Source organism: Pan troglodytes, chromosome 3, assembly GCF_028858775.2.
Source record: "Pan troglodytes isolate AG18354 chromosome 3, NHGRI_mPanTro3-v2.0_pri, whole genome shotgun sequence".
In the NCBI taxonomy this organism is placed as follows: Eukaryota; Metazoa; Chordata; class Mammalia; order Primates; family Hominidae; genus Pan; species Pan troglodytes.
In genome coordinates this window covers 99,449,236-99,471,028 of record NC_072401.2, presented here as the reverse complement: position 1 = coordinate 99,471,028, position 21,793 = coordinate 99,449,236, and the positions used below count along the sequence as shown (strand labels likewise).

The following is a 21,793-nucleotide window of genomic DNA, read 5'->3' as shown; positions in this document are numbered from 1 at the left end:
GTTTGTGAAAGATCAGATGGTTGTAGATGTGTGGTGTTATTTCTGAGGCATCTGTTCTGTTCCATTGGTGTATATATCTGTTTTGGTACGGTAATATGCTGTTTTGGTTACTATAGGCTTGTAGTATAGTTTAAAGTCAGGTAGCGTGATGCCTCCAGCTTTGTTCTTTTTGCTTAGGATTGTCTTGTCTATGAGGGCTCTTTTTTGGTTTCATATGAAATTTAAAGTAGTTTTTTCCAATTCTGTGAAGAATGTCAATGGTAGCTTGATGGGGATAGCATTGAATCTATGAATTACTTTGGGCAAGATGGCTGTTTTCACAATATTGATTCTTCCTATCCATGAGCATGGAATGTTCTTCCATTTGTTTGTGTCCTCTCTTATTTCCTTGAGTGATGGTTTGTAGTTCTCCTTGAAGAGGTCCTTCACATATCTTGTAAGTTGTATTCCTAGGTATTTTATTCTCTTAGTAGCAATTGTGAATGGGAGTTCACTCCTGATTTGGCTCTCTGTCTGTTATTGATGTATAGGAATGCTTGTGATTTTTGCACCTTGATTTTGTATCCTGAGACTTTGCTGAAGTTGCTTATCAGCTTGAGGAGATTTTGGGCTGAGACGATGGGGTTGTCTAAATATACAATCATGTCATCTGCAAACAGAGACAATTTGAGTTCCTCTTTTCCTAATTGAATACCGTTTATTTTTTTCTCTTGCCAAATTGCCCTGGCCAGAACTTTCAATACTATGTTGAATAGGAGTGGTGTGAGAGGGCATTTTTATCTTATGCAGGTTTTCAAAGGGAATGCTTCCAGCTTTTGCCCATTCTGTTTGATATTGGCTATGGGTTTGTCATAAATAGCTCTTATTATTTTGAGATGCATTCCATCGATACCTACTTTACTGAGAGTTTTTAGCATGAAGGGTTGTTGAATTTTGTCAAAGGCCTTTTCTGCATCTATTGAGATAATCATGTGGTTTTTGTCGTTGGTTCTGTTTATGTGATGGGTTACATTTATTGATTTGCCTATGTTGAATCAGCTTTGCATCCCAGGGATGAAGCTGACTTGATTGTGGTGGATAAGCTTTTTGATGTGCTACTGGATTCGGTTTGCCAGTATTTTATTGAGGATTTTCGCATCGATGTTCATCAGGGATATTGGCCTAAAATTTTCTTTTTTTGTTGTCTCTGCCAGGTTTTGGTATGAGGATTATGCTGGCCTCATAAAATGAGTTAGGAAGGATTCCCTCTTTTTCTATCATTTGGAGTAGTTTTAGAAGGAATGGTACCAGCTCTACTTTGTACCTTTGGTAGAATTCGGCTGTGAATCCATCTGGTCCTGGACTTTTTTTGGTTGGTAGGCTATTAATTACTGCCTCAATTTCAGAACTTGTTATTGGTCTACTTAGGGATTCAACTTCTTCCTGGTTTGGTCTTGGGGGATGTATGCGTCCGGAAATTTATCCATTTCTTCTAGATTTTCTAGTTTATTTGCGTAGAGTTGTTTATAGTATTATCTGATGTTAGTTTGTATTTCTGTGGGATCGGTGGTGATATCCCCTTTATTATTTTTTATTGCATCTATTTGATTTTTCTCTCTTTTCTTTTTTATTAATCTGGCTAGCAGTCTATCTATTTTGTTGATCTTTCCAAAAAGTAGCTCCTGGATTCATTGATTTTTTTGAAGGGTTTTTTTTTGTGTGTGTGTGTTTCTATCTTCTTCAGTTCTGCTCTAATCTTAATTATTTCTTGTCTTCTGCTAGCTTTTGAATTTGTTTGCTCTTGTTTCTCTAGTTCTTTTAATTGTGATGTTAGGGTGTTGATTTTAGTTCGTTCCTGCTTTCTCTTGTGAGCATTTTAGTGCTATAAATTTCCCTCTACACACTGCTTTAAATGTGTCCCAGAGATCTGGGACATGTGTCTTTGTTCTCATTGGTTTCAAATAACATCTTTATTCTGCCTTCATTTTGTTATTTACCCAGTAGTCATTCAGGAGCAGGTTGTTCAGTTTCCATGTAGTTGTGTGGGTTTGAGTGAGTTTCTTAATCCTGGGTTCTAATTTGATTGCACCGTGATCTGAGAGACAGTTTGTTATGATTTCCGTTCTTTTGCATTTGCTGAGGAGTGTTTTACTTCCAATTATGTGGTCAATTTTAGAAGAAGTACGATGTGGTGCTGAGAAAAATGTATATTCTGTTGATTTGGGGTGGAGAGTTCTGTAGATGTCCATTAGGTCTGCTTGGTCCGGAAGTGAGTTTAAGTCCTGGATATCATTGTTAATTTTCTGTCTCATTGATCTGTCTAATGTTGACAGTCAGGTGTTAAAGTCTCCCACTATTATTGTGTGGGAGTCTCTGTCTCTTCCATTATGACTTGTGTTAGATGGTATCTTGTGATTTTTAAAATTTTTTATTTTTTCATAAGTTATTGGGTTACAGGTGGTGTTTGGTTACATGAGTAAGTTTATATACACCAGAGTTTCTTTTTCCACTCGTTGATTCATAGGCATTTGGGTTGGTTCCATGGTTTGGCAGTTGTGAATTGTACTGCTATAAACATGCATGTGCAAGTATCTTTTTTGTATAGTGACTTCTTTTCCTCTGGGTAGATACCAATAATGGGATTGCTGGATCAAATGGTGGATCTACTTTTAGTTCTTTAAGGAATCTCCACACTGTGTTTCATAGTGGTTGTACCAGTTTACATTCCCACCAGCAGTGTAGAAGTATTCCCTGTTCACCACATCCATGCTAACATCTATTATTTTTTGATTTTTTGATTATGGCCATTATTGCAGGAGTAAAGTGGTACCACATTGTGGTTTTGATTTGCATTTCTCTGATCACTAGTGATGTTGAGCATTTTTTCATGTTTGTTGGCCATTTGTATATCTTCTTTTGATAATTTTCTATTCATGTCCTTAGCCCACTTTTTGATGGGATTGTTTGTTTTTTGCTTACTGACTTGTTTGTTTTCTTTGTAGATTCTGGATATTAGTCCTCTGTCAATTTTATAGAGTATGAAGATTTTCTCCCACTCTCTGGGTTGTCTGTTTACTCTGCTTACTGTTCCTTTTGCCACACAAAAGCTCTTTAGTTCAAGTCCCAGTTATTTACTTTTTTTTATTTTTTATTTTTTTTGAGACAGAGTTTTGTTCTTTTTGCCCAGGCTGGAGTGCGGTGGCATGATCTCGGCTCACTGCAACCTCCGCCTTCCGGTTTCAAGTGATTCTCCTGCCTCAGCCTCCTGAGTAGCTGGGACTATAGGCTGGGACTACAGGCCACCACGCCCAGCTAATTTTTTGTATTTTTAGTAGAGACACGGTTTCACCATGTTGGCCAGGATGGTCTCCATCTCTTGACCTTGTGATCCGCCCATCTCAGCCTCCCAAAGTGCTGGGATTACAGGTGTGAGCCACCGTGCCTGGCCCATTTACTTTTTTTAAAATTGCATTTGCTTTTGGGTTCTTGGTTATAAAATCCTTGCCTAAGCCAATATCTAGAAGGGTTCCTCCAATGTTATCTTCTAGAATTTTTAGTTTCAGGTCTTAAATTTAAGTCCTTAATCAATCTTGAGTTGATTTTTGTATAAAGTTAGAGATTGGATCCAATTTCATTCTCTACATATGGCTAGGCAATTATCCTAGCACCATTTGTTGAAAAGGGTGTCCTTTCACCACTTTATGTTTTTGTTTGTTGAATATCAGTTGGCTTTAAGTATTTGGGTTTATTTCTGGGTTCTCTATTCTGTTCCATTGGTCTATGTGCCTGTTTTTATACCAGTACCATGCTGTTTTGGTGACTCTGGCCTTAAAGTATAGTTTGAAATCAGGTAGTGTGATGCCTCCACGTTTGTTCTTTTTGCTTAGTCTTGCTTTGGCTATGCAGGCTCTTTTTTGGTTCCATATGAATTTTAAATTTTAAGTCTTTAATCTATCTTGAGTTAATTTTTGTACATCGTGTAAAGAAGGGGCCCAGTTTCAGTCTTCTGCATATGACTAACCAGTTATCTCAGCACCATTTAATGAATAGAAAATCCTTTCCCCATTGCTTGTTTTTGTCAAGATTGTTGAAGATCAGATAGTTGTAGGTGTGTGGTCTTATTTCTGGGTATTCTATTCTGATCGGTTGGTCTATGTGACTATTTTTTTGTACCAGTATCATGCTGTTTTGGTTACTGTAGGCCTGGACTCTAATTTGAAGTTGGGTAGCATACTGCCTCTAGCTTTTTTCTTTTTGCTTAAGATTGCCTTGGCTTTTCAGGCTCTTTTCTGGTTCCATCTGAATTTTAGTTTTCCCTAGTTCTCTGAAGAATGTCAATGGTACTTTAATAGAAATAGCATTGAGTCTATAAATTTATTTGGGCAGTATGGCCATTTTAACAACATTGTGGAAATTTCTCCCTTGATAATGTATAAAGCCAGATACAATACTGAATTTCTGGGGAATTGCATAGATTATTGCCACCACCAGAGACTTGGAAGACTCGGGAGTAGAGATAGTTATCACATCTCTATGTAATTTGCCTATGTGAGCTGTGCAGAAGTCAGATTAATTTTGGGAGGTGACTGTGGATCATTATAGACTTAATCAGATGGTGGTGATAGAGACTGCAGCTGCTATCTCAGATACAGCATTTTTACTGGCGCAAAACAACATAGTCTGGTATATTGATGGCATTATGCCGATTAGATTTGAATAGCTGTAAGTAGGAAGAATCTTGCAAACCGGATAATGGAAGATTAACCCCATGAAATTTCAGGGGCCTCTTACTGCAGTGAAGTTTCTGGGGTCCAGTGGCCTGGATAATGTCAAAATATCCCCTCCAAGGTGAAAGACAAGTTGCCATTCCTTCCACCATCTACCATGAAAAAGAGTTACAACTCTTGGTAGGTCTTTCTGGGTTTTAGAGATAATATATATTGCATTTGGGTGTATTACTTTGGCCTTTCTACTGAGATACTGATAAGTGTGCAGTTTTGAGTGGGAACCAGAAGAAGACAAAGCTCTATAGTAGGTTCAGGCTGCATTGCAAGCTACTTTTTCATTCAGGCCTTATGATTCAGCACATCAAATAATACTTGAAGTGTTCGTTGCAAACTGGGGTGCTTTAGAAAGCCTCTGGAAAGTACCAATATGAGAATAAGAGCACGCAACCCTAGGATTTTGTAATACTTCTATGTCCTCTTCTGCAGATAACTAATATAAAATATAAAAGCATGATACAACTGTGCTATTTCTAATTAATATACTTTGAATATGTAGATACCCATGGGCTAAAAGTAAAAGCATGAAAAGTGATATATTGTGCAAGCATCAATAAAAATGCTGTAGTGTCTATATTAGTATCAGATAAAATACATATAAGAATAAAGAGTATTACTAGAGATAAAGAGGGATATTTCATAATGAAAAAGAAAGAGATCATCGAGAAGACACGGTAATCCTAAAGGTATATGCATGTGTAGAGATTCAGAATGCTTGAGGGAACAACTGACAGAATAGAATGGAGAAATAAAGAATTAACAATTATGGCTAGCTATTTCACTACTCTGGTCTCAATAATTGATAGAGTGAGACCTCAGTGAGGTTATAGAAGATTGAACAGGACTATTAGCCAAGTGTGACCTAATAAGCACTTATAGAACATGCCACCCAATATGTTTAAATATGCATAATACACATATTTCTACATGCACATAGAACATTTACCAAGATAGAACATTTTTATTAATAAAACAAGTTTTAATATATTTAAAGTATTGAAATAATAGAAAATATGCTCTCTGATCACAACAGTGTTTACAAAAAATAAATCACAGAAAAATGTCTGGAAAATTATAATTTGGAAATTGAGCAACATACTTCCAAATAAACCATAGGTGAAAGAGGAAATTATGAGGAAAATCAGAAAATATTTCAAGCTATGTGAAAATGAAAACATAGCATATCGACATTTGTAGGATAAAATCTTGTATTTAGTGGATAATATATAGAATTAATGCTTATATTAGAAAAGAAGAAAGATGTAAAATCAATGTACTCAGCTCTCACACTTAGGAAATAGAAAATAAAAAGGACAAACTAAACTCCAAAGAGGAAGAGAGATAACTGAGTGGAAGTAGGTGAAATAAAATTCTGTGGCTCTGTTCTCCACAACGAAACAAGGAACTATTAAATGAGGTTCAAAACATCTACTATAAGAAAATAAAACTAATTTATTCATATCTCTAAAAAGAAAATTATCCTAAACAGACTGTTGGTAGAAATATGGACGTTAAAGGTACTTACTGCTAGTGAAGGATCAGAAGAAAATGAGGAAGACATTATTTGAAACTATGGGAAAGGGGATTCTTGTTATAGAGTGGTAGAAAGTGTAGCTAAATTGTGTCCTACATGATTATGTGGAAACTAGACTTTGTAAGGAATGTCCTTGGATTTGGATAAGGAGATTGCCAAGTGTTGAAGGTGTGCTGAGGTTTCTTCTTTCTGCTTATCGTAAAATGTGACAGGAAAAGCACAAATTGAAGGAAGAACTGTTAAGCCAAAAGAAACCAGGACTTGATGATGTGGGAAATTTCCAACCTATCCAATTTGAAAAAGACACTCAAATTCGAAGATTCACTTTCAGGAAAGCGAGTTCTGGGGAGAAAACTGAGGTTGTGGTTGAATTATCTTTTGCTAGTGCCTTGGAAGGATCTAGAGCCAGAGTATTCAGTCACACAGAAGCTCTTTGAAGAAATCAGGTGTATGACTCATGGATCCCTTCAGCCATCTCTGAAGAGGCCAAAAATAGACCTGCATTATCTAGGAAAGACCTGTAGAGGAGCTGTTGTGTGGAGTGAATTCCCATGACAGATGTAGGAGACTCAAAATGTTCATGAGATTTTATATCAATAGCAGCACTGCCAGCTTAGACTGAAAGGGACAGAAAGAAGGATACATGAAGGAAGACTATTGAGACTCTGGAATTCTAAAGGCAGGAAGCAGGCTGATAAAACTACTTATGCTGAAATCAATGCTACTCTTCATGAAAAAGGAAGATTGAGTCCAAAGTCAGAGCCATCCTATTCTCTGAGGGTGAAGCTGTGAACCACACAGGTTATTCCTAGGCCTTGAAACTCAGTGGAGTTTTCCTTACAGGGTTTTGAGTTTGCTTGAGATGGCTGATTTCTTTTTTCTTCCCATTTTTCTTTTTTGAATGGAAATGTTTGTCTGGTGTGCTACACTTATTCCATCTTGTATTTTGACAGCTGTTAACTTGTTTTCTAGTTTTGCAAGTCTACAGATGGAGATGAATTTTGCCCTAGATGGATCATATCCAGAATTTCATCCATATCTGATTTTTATTTTTCAGATGATGTGAATTTGGGTTCTTTGAGCTGATGAGATATAGATTAGATTTCAGACTTTGAGCTGCTGTTGTAATGAGTTAAGACTCTTGGGAATATTAGGATGGGATGAATGCATTGAATGTGAGATGAATGAATCTTTGTGGGCTAGACTGCTTACTGTGGTAGAATTACATCCCCCTAACGATGTTCATGTCCTAATCCCTGGAACTTGTGCATATGTTATTTGACATGGTAAAAGAGACTTTCCAATGTGATTAAGTTAATAAATGTATGTTATTTTAAGCTACTAAATTTGTGGTATTTATTAGAAGAGCAATAGAAACAAATACCTCTTGTCTTTGGAATTGCCTTTCCCCTGGGAACACTGGCCATTTTCAAAGGAAGAGCCGTCTGCATCTTACCAGTCTGAGAATCTGCCTGATAAGTTTGACAGACTCATGTGGTCCAGAGGGCACAACCTGGTGAATGTTCCTTGTATATCTGATAAGATTCAGGCAAGAGATAGAAAGCACACCAATAATGTGAATGTTGATAATTTAATATTTAAAAATTAGTTAAAAATGGTCAACTACTTATAATGGAAAACTAGACTCTATACTAAAACAGCTTATGTAGGAAGCCTCTACAAATGTACTGTCTTTAGTGGGATTGGGTAAAGAGAATGAGAAAGAGAGAGAGAGAAGGGCAAGAAATACACTAAGAACTTGGAAGAATCACCTCCCGCTCCTAAGACTGAGATCTCACTGGAGAGGGCATAGCTATGGTTCACTGGGTGGCAAAGAAGTTCACTGGAGTCAGTGGACCGGAGTTTATCTGTATGTAGTTATCAACTGAAGTAATGGCAGATTGGGGCTTGTCTACAGGAAGCTGTCCTTGAGGGTTCCTGAGAAACTCAATGGGCCTCCAGCATGTCACTAGCAGGCACACCACAGAAGGAAGAAAATACACTAGAATTAGGAAGTGAAACCCCTTCCTTTACCATGACATACAATGTCCATCTGGTGCCCTCTCTTGCCAACTAAGATTAGACAAGCTGGCAAAAGAAATTTGTACAGGGTCCAGATCCAGTAAAACCTAGGCCAAGGAGGATAAATGTCGAGGCAGAGGAATAAATCGGTAACTAACACGGTACACTCCATTTTTTTTTCTGTCCATACTTTTATTGTCTTTATCTGAAAATCTTCATAGAAAATTGTTTGGTTTAGCTCTCAGCAGCCTGCTCCTGAGCTCTTGAGGGGGCTTGCCTTCTTTTGAGCTACCCGATCTTTCTTCTGAGCAAGGGACATTTTGGGACGATTCCACCTCTTTTTAACTTCTTTCTTGGGCTTCTTTTCATAGACTGGATTCTCTCGTATAGCAGCATGAGCTTTCCTATACGTCTCCATCATGTCTGGAGTTACTCTGTTCTTTATGTATTGAGAGAACTGTTTCTTGTAATTATCTTCATCTTACATGTAATCTGCAACATTCTGCAACATTCTGGCCCACAATGTGCTTCACGTGTAGTTCTACATTAAATTCCTTGCTTTCAGAATCATAACCAGGGAATCATTTGGTACTGTGAGGGATAGACAAGCCTCCATCCACAGCTCCCTTCAGGGTGCCAAAAACTTTATTGCCAGTGGTAGTTCTGGCAAGGCCTGCATCCAAATAGCAGGTAAAGGCACCCGGCAGACCATCAATGCTTTCCATATTGTATTCATCGCCAATCGCCTCCACTTGACCTTCATAGATCTTGTCCATGCCCAACCTATTGAGTAGCCTGCAGGCCAGCAGGAGGCCAGTACAATACGCTGCAACATAATTTGTCAGGCCAGCGTTCATACCATATTTTGGCAGTTCGTGTGCATATGCTGCACAGACTATTATATCCCTGTCTATACGGGCATAAGCAATCTGACAAATGATATCTCTGTTTGTTACATGAACTATCATCCTGTATTTGGGTGTTTTATATTTATTTTTATCCTGTATCACTAAGTGTTTCCAAGCATGGTATTCAGTTTTACCCTTTCCTCATCTTCTAAATTTCACTTGGTATCTCTTAAAGCAGGCCTTATTCTTAACAACTTTAACAAACTGTGGAACAAAGACCTGCAGGCCCAGCAGCACTAGGGGGTGGAAAGGGCCACAGCCAATACACTCCTTTTATTAGTCAGCTTCTGTTTCCTTTTACACAACAATGAAACAACTCTGTTTCCACCTAACAAAGCAAAGCTATTCTTTATACAAGTAAAAAAGGTTTGACACTTTCCTTACGAGGAGATGTACATTTCCAGTAGTTGTTGTATAAATTACTTGCCAGCTGTATTAATTAATCCTTAAATTCACTTGAACTGCAAGTGAATACTCTTAAAGAGTAAACTAAAGTAATCCTTGATAATAAGGAGAGCCTTTTTTGCTATCCTCCCCATTTTTATTCTTATACCTTTTGGAATACAGATGGGGGTAATTACATTTGCAATAGTCATTTTATGACCATGATATAGCAAAAACAAAAGATGTTCAAGAGAATCCTAAAGACCTGAGTTTTGACATTGTTGAGTCTTGAATTAATATTTACATAGCGTATTTCTGGACTTCTTGCTTTATAATACAGATAAAACTTTATTTTTAAAAACAATATTGGGTTTGCTGATATTTGTGGCCAAATGCATTTCTTCTGGATAGTCTTGTAAAACAAACTGAAAAGCCATTGAAAGTAATTATATTGAGAGAAAGCACATTGAAAGTAAAATTCTGTCATGAAATGATGCTATCAAATGTTATATAATATCAGTGGCATATGTTTACAATAACATTTACAAATATGTCAAATATCTGTACAAAAATGTGTAGATACTTTGGTTTATTCTTGTATTAAAATACTAATTCAGAGTATAAATTAACCCTTGCTTATGTGTGCTACATATATATGTGGAGATGACTTTGGCAACATTTGGTTATATTTATCATTGAAAACACAAGCAATGGGAGAAGTGGTGTTTCGTTGATTTAATTTTATAGGACATATGGATTTGAAAACTTTCATTGAGATCAGCAGTGACCTATTAATGTTATGGAAGGGTGTTATGTAAATAATAGGTATTCCAGTTGGGTAGCTATCCACACTCTGATTTGTTCATGGAAAACATTTGATAATCAGCAGTGAAACTACTAGACAAGAGGAATGATGACAGCATGATGGGAGAATAGGAGTTTCCAATGCACACCCCTCTGTATTAGTCTGTTTTCACAGTGCTATAAAGATACTACATGAAACTAGGTAATTTATAAAGGAAAGAAGTTGGTAAGGAGCCAAGATGGCCGAATAGGAACAGCTCCGGTCTACAGCTCCCAGCGTGAGTGACACAGAAGACGGGTGATTTCTGCATTTCCATCTGAGGTACCAGGTTCATCTCACTAGGGAGTGCCAGACAGTGGGTGCAGCGCACTGTGCGCAGGCCAAAGCAGGGCGAGGCATTGCCTCACTTGGGAAGCACAAGGGGTCAGGGATTCCGTTTGCTAGTCAAAGAAAGGGGTGACAGACGGCACCTGGAAAATCTGGTCACTCCCACCCTAATACTGCGCTTTTCCAACGGGCTTAAAAAATGGCACACCAGGAGATTATATCCCGCACATGGCTCAGAGGGTCCTACGACCATGGAGTCTCACTGATTGCTAGCACAGCAGTCTGAGATCAAACTGCAAGGTGGCAGCGAGGCTGGGGGAGGGGTGCCCACCATTGCCCAGGCTTGCTTAGGTAAACAAAGCAGCCAGAAAGCTCGAACTGGGTGGAGCCCACCACAGCTCAAGGAGGCCTGCCTGCCTCTGTAGGCTCCACCTCTGGGGGCAGGGCACAGACAAACAAAAAGACAGCAGTAACCTCTGCAGACTTAAATGTCCCTGTCTGACAGCTTTAAAGAGAATAGTGGTTCCCCCAGCATGCAGCTGGAGATCTGAGAACGGGCAGACTGTCTCCTCAAGTGGTGCCCTGACCCCTGAGCAGCCTAACTGGGAGGCATCCGCAGTAGGGGCAGATTGACACCTCACACGGCCAAGTACTCCTCTGAGACAAAACTTCCAGAGGACTGATCAGGCAGCAACATTTGCGGTTCACGAAAATCCGCTGTTCTACAGCCATCGCTGTTCTGCAGCCACTGCTGCTGATACCCAGGCAAACAGGGTCTGGAGTGGACCTCCAGCAAACTCCAACAGACCTGCAGCTGAGGGTCCTGTCTGTTAGAAGGAAAACTAACAAACAGAAAGGACATCCACACCAAAAACACATCTGTACTTCACCATCATCAAAGACCAAAAGTAGATGAAACCACAAAGATGGCGAAAAAACAGAGCAGAAAAACTGGAAACTCAAAAAAGCAGAGCTCCTCTCCTCCTCCAAAGGAACGCAGTTCCTCACTAGTAACAGAACAAAGCTGGATGGAGAGTGACTTTGATGAATTGAGAGAAGAAGGCTTCAGAAGATCAAACTACTCCAAGCTACAGGAGGAAATTCAAACCAATGGCAAAGAAGTTAAAAACTTTGAAAAAAAATTAGATGAATGTATAACTAGAATAACCAATGCAGAGAAGTGCTTAAAGGAGCTAATGGAGCTGAAAGCCAACGCTCGAGAACTACGTGAAGAATGCAGAAGCCTCAGGAGCCGATGCGATCAACTGGAAGAAAGGGTATCAGTGATGGAAGATGAAATGAATGAAATGAAGCAAGAAGGGAAGTTTAGAGAAAAAAGAATAAAAAGAAACGGACAAAGTCTCCAACAAATATGGGACTATGTGAAAAGACCAAATCTACGTCTGATTGGTGTACCTGAAAGTGATGGGGAGAATGGAACCAAGTTGGAAAACACTCTGCAGGATATTATCCAGGAGAACTTCCCCAATCTAGCAAGGCAGGCCAACATTCAGATTCAGGAAATACAGAGAATGCCACAAAGATACTCCTCGAGAAGAGCAACTCCAAGACACATAATTGTCAGATTCACCAAAGTTGAAATGAAGGAAAAAATGTTAGGGGCAGCCAGAGAGAAAGATCACATTACCCACAAATGGAAGCCCATCAGACTAACAGCGGATCTCTTGGCAGAAACTCCACAAGCCAGAAGAGAGTGGGGGCCGATATTCAACATTCTTAAAGGAAAGAATTTTCAACCCAGAATTTCATATCCAGCCAAACTAAGCTTCATAAGTGAAGGAGAAATAAAATACTTTAAAGACAAGCAAATGCTGAGAGATTTTGTCACCACCAGGCCTGCCCTAAAAGAGCTCCTGAAGGAAGCACTAAACATGGAAAGGAACAACCAGTACCAGCCACTGCAAAAACATGCCAAATTGTAAAGACCATCAAGGCTAGGAAGAAACTGCATCAACTAACGAGCAAAATAACCAGCTAACATCATCATGACAGGATCAAATTCACACATAACACTAATAACTTTAAATGTAAATGGGCTAAATGCTCCAATTAAAAGACACAGACTGGAAAATTGGATGAAGAGTCAAGACCCATCAGTGTGTTGTATTCAGGAAACCCATCTCACGTGCAGAGACACACATAGGCTCAAAATAAAGGGATGGTAGAAGATCTACCAAGCAAATGGAAAACAAAAAAAGGCAGGGGTTGCAATCCTAGTCTCTGATAAAACAGACTTTAAACCAACAAAGATCGAAAGAGACAAAGAAGGCCATTATATAATGGTAAAGGGATCAATTCAACAAGAAGAGCGAACTATCCTAAATATATATGCACCCAATACAGGAGCACCCAGATTCATAAAGCAAGTCCTTAGAGACCTACAAAGAGACTTAGACTCCCACACAATAATAATGGGAGACTTTAAGACCCCACTGTCAACATTAGACCGATCAATGAGACAGAAAGTTAACAAGGATACCCAGGAATTGAACTCAGCTCTGCACCAAGCAGACCTAATAGACATCTACAGAACTCTCCACCCCAAATCAACAGAATATACATTTTTTTCAGCATCACACCACACCTATCCCAAAATTGACCACATAGTTGGAAGTAAAGCAGTCCTCAGCAAATGTAAAAGAAAAGAAATTATAACAAACTATCTCTCAGACCACAGTGCAATCAAACTAGAACTCAGGATTAAGAAACTCACTCAAAACTGCTCAACTACATGGAAACTGAAAAACCTGCTCCTGAATGACTACTGGGTACATAACAAAATGAAGGCAGAAATAAAGATGTTCTTTCAAATCAACGAGAACAAAGACACAACATACCAGAATCTCTGGGACACATTCAAAGCAGTGTGTAGAGGGAAATTTATAGCACTAAATGCCCACAAGAGAAAGCAGCAAAGATCTAAAATTGACACCCTAACATCATAATTAAAAGAACTAGAGAAGCAAGAGCAAACACATTCAAAAGCTAGCAGAAGGCAAGAAATAACTAAAATCAGTGCAGAACTGAAGGAAACAAAGACACAAAAAACCCTTCAAAGAATTAATGAATCCAGGAGCTGGTTTTTTGAAAAGATCAACAAAACTGATAGACCACTAGCAAGACTAATAAAGAAGAAAATAGAGAAGAATCAAATAGATGCAATAAAAAATGATAAAGGGGATATCACCACCAATCCCACAGAAATACAAACTACCATCAGAGAATACTACAAACACCTCTACGCAAATAAACTAGAAAATCTTGAAGAAATGGATAAATTCCTTGACACATACACTCTCCCAAGACTAAACCAGGAAGAAGTTGAATCTCTGAATAGACCAATAACAGGATCTGAAATTGTGGCAATAATCAATAGCTTAACAACCAAAAAGATTCCAGCACCAGATGGATTCACAGCCGAAATCTACCAGAGGTACAAGGAGGAGCTGGTACCATTCCTTCTGAAACTATTCCAATCAATAGAAAAAGAGGGAATCCTCCCTAACTCATTTTATGAGGCCAGTATCATCCTGATACCAAAGCCAGGCAGAGATACAACCAAAAAAGAGAATTTTAGACCAATATCCTTGATGAACATTGATGCAAAAATCCTCAATAAAATACTGGCAAACTGAATCCAGCAGCACATCAAAAAGCTTATCCACCATGATCAAGTGGGCTTCATCCCTGGGATGCAAGGCTGGTTCAATATACGCAAATCAATAAATGTAATCCAGCATATAAACAGAACCAAAGACAAAAACCACATAATTATCTCAATAGATGCAGAAAAGGCCTTTGACAAAATTCAACAACTCTTCGTGCTAAAAACTCTCAATAAATTAGGTATTGATGGGACATATCTCAAAATAATAAGAGCTATATATGACAAATCCACAGCCAATATCATACTGAATGGACAAAAACTGGAAGCATTCCCTTTGAAAACTGGCACAAGACAGGGATGCCCTCTCTCACCACTCCTATTCAACATAGTGTTGGAAGTTCTGGCCAGGGCAATTAGGCAGGAGAAGGAAATAAAGGGTATTCAATTAGGAAAAGAGGAAGTCAAATTGTCCCTGTTTGCAGACGATATGATTGTATATCTAGAAAACCCCATCATCTCAGCCCAAAATCTCCTTAAGCTGATAAGCAACTTCAGCAAAGTCTCAGGATACAAAATCAATGTACAAAAATCACAAGCATTCTTATACACCAATAACAGGCAAACAGAGAGCCCAATCATGAGTGAACTCCCATTCACAATTGCTTCAAAGAGAATAAAATACCTAGGAATCCACCTTACAAGGGACGTGAAGGACCTCTTCAAGGAGGACTACAAACCACCGCTCAATGAAATAAAAGAGGATACAAACAAATGGAAGAATATTCCATGCTCGTTGGTTGGAAGAATCAATATTGTGAAAATGGCCATACTGCCCAAGGTAATTTACAGATTCAATGCCATCCCCATCAAGCTACCAATGACTTTCTTCACAGAATTGGAAAAAACTACTTTAAAGTTCATATGGAACCAAAAAAGAGCCCGCATCGCCAAGTCAATCCTAAGCCAAAAGAATAAAGCCGGAGGCATCATGCTACCTGTCTTCAAACTATACTACAAGGCTACAGTAACCAAAACAGCATGGTACTGGTACCAAAACAGAGATATAGATCAATGGAACAGAACAGAGCCCTCAGAAATAATGCTGTGTATCTACAACTACCTGATCTTTGACAAACCTGACAAAAACAAGCAATGGGAAAGGGATTCCCTATTTAATAAATGGTGCTGGAACCTGGCTAGCCATATGTAGAAAGCTGAAACTGGATCCCTTCCTTACACCTTATACAAAAATTCATTCAAGATGGATTAAAGACTTAAATGTTAGACCTAAAATCATAAAAACTCTAGAAGAAAACCTAGGCAATACCATTCAGGACATAGGCATGGGCAAGGACTTCATGTCTAAAACACCAAAAGCAATGGCAACAAAAGCCAAAATTGACAAATGGGATCTCATTGAACTAAAGAGCTTCTGCACAGCAAAAAGAAACTACCATCAGAGTGAACAGGCAACCTAGAAATTGGGAGAAAATTTTCGCAACCTACTCATCTGACAAAGGGCTAATATCCAGAATCTACGATGAACTCAAACAAATTTACAAGAAAAAACAAACAACCCCATCAAAAAGTGGGCAAAGGATATGAAAAGACACTTCTCAAAAGAAGACATTTATGCAGCCAAAAAACACATGAAAAAATGCTCATCATCACTGGCCATCAGAGAAGTGCAAATCAAAACCACAATGAGATACCATCTCACACCAGTTAGAATGGCGATCATTCAAAAGTCAGGAAACAACAGGTGCTGGAGAGGATGTGGAGAAATAGGAACACTTTTACACTGTTGGTGGGACTATAAACTAGTTCAACCATTGTGGAAATCAGTGTGGCGATTCCTCAGGGATCTAGATCTAGAAATACCATTTGACCCAGCTGTCCCATTACTGGGTATATACCCAAAGGATTATAAATCGTGCTGCTATAAAGACACATGCACACGTATGTTTATTGCGGCACTACTCACAATCCCAAAGACTTGGAACCAACCCAAATGTCCAACAACGATAGACTGGATTAAGAAAATATGGCACATATACACCATGGAATGCTATGCAGCCATAAAAAATGATGAGTTCATGTCCTTTGTAGGGACATGGATGAACCTGGAAATCATCATTCTCAGCAAACTATCACAAGGACCAAAAAGCAAACACCGCATGTTCTCACTCATAGGTGGGAATTGAATAATGAGAACACATGGACACAGGAAGGGGAACATCACGCTCTGGGGACTGTTGTGGGTTGGGGATGGGGGGAGGGATAGCATTAGGAAATATACCTAATGCTAAATGACGAGTTAATGGGTGAGTACACCAACATGGCACATGTATACATATGTAACAAACCTGCACATTGTGCACATGTACCCTAAAACTTAAAGTATAATAATAATAAAATAAAATAAAAAAGAAAAAGGAAAGAAGTTTAACTGACTCACAGTCCCACATGGCTAGGGAGGCCTCAGGAAACTTACAATCATGGCAGAAGGTGGAGGAGAAGCAAGTATTTTCTTCACAAGGTAGCAGGAGAGAGAGAGAGAGAATGAATGAATGCAGGCTAAACTGCCACTTTTAAAACCATCAGATCTCATGAGAACTCCCTGACTATCATGAGAATAGCATGGGGGAAACCACCGCCATGATCCAGTCTCCTCCCACTAGGTCCTCCCTCAACATGTGAGAATTACAATTTGAGATGAGATTTGGGTAGGGACAGAGCCAAACCATATCACCTTCACAGAAACATCAGTTGCAACAACCATCTGTGCATAAAAATATGTTCACAAGTGCTAAGGTTTCCAGATAAGAGATTACAGTATCTACATGGAGCACATAAATAAGAAAAGATGCATTAAAGAGGGTAGGAAGGACAGTTTCACCTTACTGGCATAACCCCTCACCCCAACCTGAGCAGGATAGTGCAGAGAAATGTGTTGGGAAAGGAAGATGAAGTAAGGACCTCACTTTGCCTCAGAGTCATGTCACCAGGCCCAACCCAGTGAACCCCAGTGCCAGGATGTACCCAACAGACCTACACTTCAAGCTTGTCATAGCACCAGGTCACCCTGGCAGATCCAGGCTTCAGGCCAACACCAGTGGGTACAGGCTCCAGTATTGCCCTTACAGGCAAGTAACTTTTGTCTGTAGCACTGTCTGTAGCAGTGATGGCTACAGACTCTAGTATGGCCACTGAAGACCCAGGCAAAAAGCCGGTACTTGCAGATCCACGCTCCAGGCCTGTCCCAACACCAAGCCATCCTCAGTAGACTGAGGTACCAGTCTGGCCCTTGCAGATTCAGGCTCCAGGTCCAATAAAGTGCTAGGCCAGCCCCTGCAGACTCAGGCTTCAGGCCAGCACCTGTGGACACAGGCAACAGGCCCACCTGCCCACTGACTCAGGAACCTGGCCAACCTGACCAAGGATTCAGCAGTAAGCCTACCTGACCTGTGGACCTCACCAGTTTGCCTACCAACTGAATATCTTGGTGGGCTGAGTAATGATGGATGTTCCCTGCTGAAGCTTGTATGTAAAGAGTAGAATAAGAGCCTGTTCCTTCAAATGCACAGACACCAATGAAAGACAGCAATTATGAAAAATCAGGAAAAAGTCACACCACTAAAAGAATAAAATAAAGCATCAGGAACTAACCCTAATGAAATGGAGATCTATGAATAGCCTGACAAAGAACCATTGTCTTAAAGAAGCTTAGTGAGCTACAAGAGAACAGAGATGGGCAAGTAAACAAAATCAGGAAAACAATACATGAAGAAAATGAGAAGTTCAACAAGAAGATAGAATGTATAAAATAAAACCAAACAGAAATTGTGGAGCTGAAGGACACAATGACTGAACTAAAAAATTCCACAGAGAACTCTTAATGGCAGACTTGATCTAGCAGGAGACAAAAATCAGTGAACTCAAAGACAGGTTATTTGAAATTACCCAGTTAGAGAAACAAAAAGAAAAAATGAAAAAGAGTAAAGAAAGCCTGTGGGATACAATCAAACAGAACAATATATGAATAATGAAGTTCCAGAGGAGCATAGAAAAAGAATGGGACAGAAAACTACTTAAAAACATAACTACAGAAGAATTCCTGAATTTGGAAAGGAACACAAACCTCCAGATCCATGAAGCTCAAATAGCCTAAAATAGATTAAACACAAATGGATAGTCACCAAAAACATTATAATCAAATTCTTTCTGTTTTTAATTGTACTTTAAGTTCTGGGATACATGTGCAGAGCGTGCAGGTTTGTTACAGAGGTATACATGAGCCAAGGTGGTTTGCTGCACCCATCAACCCGTCATCTACATTAGGTATTTCTCCTAAAGCTATCCCTCCCCTAGCCTTCCACCCCCACACAGGCCCTGGAGTGTGATGTTCCCCTCCCTGTGTCCATGTGTTCTCATTGTTCATCTCCCACTTCTGAGTGAAAACATGCGGTGTTTGGTTTTCTGTCCTTGTGTTAGTTTGCTGAGAATAATGGTTTCCAGCTTCATCCATGTCCCTGCAAAGGACATGAACTCATCCTTTTTTATGGCTGCGTAGTATTCCATGGTGTGTATGTGCCACATTTTCTTTATCCAGTTTGTCATTGATGGGCATTTGGGTTGGTTCCAAGTCTTTGCTATTGTGAACAATGCTGCAATAAACATATGTGTGCATGTGTCTTTATAGTAGAATGATTTATAATCCTTTGAGTATATACCCTGTAATGGAATTGCTGAGTCATATAGTATTTCTGGTTCTAGATCTTTGAGGAATTGCCACACTGTCTTCCATAATGGTTGAACTAATTTACACTCCCACCAGCAGTGTAAAATGTTCCTATTTCTCCACATCCTCTCCAGCATCTGTTGTTTCCTGACTCTTTAATGATTGCCATTCTAACTGGCATGAGATGGTATCTCATTGTGGTTTTGATTTGCATTTCTGTAATGACCACTGATAATGAACTTTTTTTCCTATGTTTGTTGGCTGCATAAATGTCTTCTTTTGAGAAGTGTCTGTTCATATCATTTGCCCACTTTTTGATGCAGTTGTTTGTTTTTTTCTTGTAAATTTGTTTAAGTTCTTTGTAGATTCTGGATATTAGCCCTTTTTCAGATGGATATATTGCAAAAATTTTCTCCCATTCTGTAGGCTGCCTGTTCACTCTGATGATAATTTCTTTTTCTGTGCAGAAGCTCTTTAGTTTAATTAGATCCCATTTGTCTATTTTGGGTTTTGTTGCCATTACTTTTGGTGTTTTAATCATGAAGTCTTTGCCAATGCCTATGTCCTGAATGGTATTGCTTAGGTTTTCTTCTTGGGTTTTTATGCTTTTAGGTCTTATCTTTAAGTCTTGTATAATCAAATTCCTAAACGTAAACAACAAAGAGAATTTGAAAGTAGTAAGATAAAAACAACTGATTGCGTACTAGGGAACAATCATAACATGGTCAGTGGATTTTTCATCAGAAAGTTTGCAGGCCAGGAGACAGTGGGATGATATATTTTAAATGCTGAAAGAAAAAAAATGTCAACCAAGAATATTATACCTTCCAAAGCTTCCTTCAGAAATAAAGGAAAGGTAAATAATTTCCCAGGTGAGCAAAAATTATGGGAGTTCATCACCACTATACCTGACTTAAAAGAAACACTAGAGGGATTTCATCAAAGAGAAATGAAAGCAATAAGTAAAAATATGACAACACATGAAAGTATAACATTGACTATAAGGAATATAGTCAAAGTTAGAATATTTGAATATTATAATGATAGTGCATACATCACTTGTAACTCTAATAATAAAGAGGTTAAAAGTATTTAACAATAGCTACAACAATTTGTTAATGATATATAATATCAACAGTTATGTGCACAGGGCCAAGATGGCTGACTAGAAGCAGCAGCGGTGATGGGAGGCTCCCATCCAAAAAACCAAAACAGCAGGTGAATTTTGTACTGGCAACCGAGGTATCCAGGTTCTGTCATCAGGACTGACTAGGCAGCTGGCATGACCCATGAAGAGGAAGGAAGAGCAGTGTGTTGCCACAGCCCACCTGAGAGCCACTGACTCAGGACTGATAATAATAGTCTCTCGGACCACAGTGTAGTCAAATTAGAACTCAGGATTAAGAAACTCACTCAGAACCACACAACTACATGGAAATTGAACAACCTGCTCCTGGATGACTCATGGGTAAATAATGAAGTTAAGGCAGAAATCAAGAAGTTCTTTGAAACTAATGAGAACAAAGAGATAATGTACCAGAATCTCTGGGACACAACTAAAGCAGTATTAAGAGGGAAATTTATAGCACTAAATACCCACAAGGGAAAGATAGAAAGATCTCAAATCGACACCCTCACATCACAATTAAAGCAACTAGAGAAGCAAGAGCAAACAAATCCAAAAGCTAGCAGAAGACAAGACATAACTAAGATCAGAGCAGAACTGAAAGAGATAGAGACATGAAAAACTCTGCAAAAAAATCAATGAATCCAGGAGCTGTTTGTTTTGAAAAAATTAACAAAATAGATAGACCACTAGCTACACTAATAAAGAAGAAAAGAGAGAAGAATGAAATAGACACAATAAAAATAATAAAGGGGATATCACCACTGACCCCACAGAAATACAAACAATCATCAGAGAATACTATAAATACCTCTGTGCAAATAAACTAGAAAATCTAGAAAAAATGGATAAATTCCTGGACACATGTACCCTCCCAAGACTAAACAATGAAGAAATCATATCCCTGAATAGACCAATAACAAGTTCTGAAATTGAGGCGGTAATTAATAGCCTACTAACCAAAAAAAAAAAAAAAAAAAAAAAAAAAAAGCCCAGGACCAGATGGATTCACAGCCGAATTCTACCAGAGGTACAAAGAGGAGCTGGTACTATTCCTTCTGAAACTATTCCAAACAGTTGAAAAGGAGGGACTCCTCCCTAACTTGTTTTATGAGGCCAGCATCACCCTAATACCAAAACCTGGTGAAGACACAACAAAAAAGAAAACTTCAGGCCAATGTCCTTGATGAACATTCATGCGAAAACCCTCAATAAAATGCTGGCAAACTGAATCCAGCAGCACATCAAAAAGCTTATCCACCACAAGTAGGTTCCATCCCTGGGATGCAAGGCTGCTTTAACATATGCAAATGAAGAAATGTAATCCATCACATAAACAGAAGCAATGACAAAAACCACACGATTATCTCAATAGATGCAGAAAAGACATTCAATAAAATCCAATATCCCTTCATGTTAAAAACTCTCAATAAACTAGGTATTGATGGAACATATCTCAAAATGATAAGAGCCATTTATAACAAACCAACAGCCAATATCATACTGAATGGGCAAAAGTTGGAAGCATTCCCTTTAAAAACCAGCATGAGACAAA

The 21,793-nt window shown here is 38.8% G+C and overlaps 1 protein-coding gene and 1 pseudogene across 7 annotated transcripts in view; one reads left to right on the top strand and one right to left on the bottom strand.

Annotated features, from left to right (window-relative positions):
• The window catches only part of STPG2 (sperm tail PG-rich repeat containing 2), a 711,650-nt gene that overhangs the window by 118,532 nt on the left and 571,325 nt on the right, over positions 1-21,793 (top strand). The gene's annotated exons all lie outside the window — the stretch shown is intronic.
• On the bottom strand, positions 8,554-9,302 carry LOC104006137 (large ribosomal subunit protein uL18-like; annotated as a pseudogene).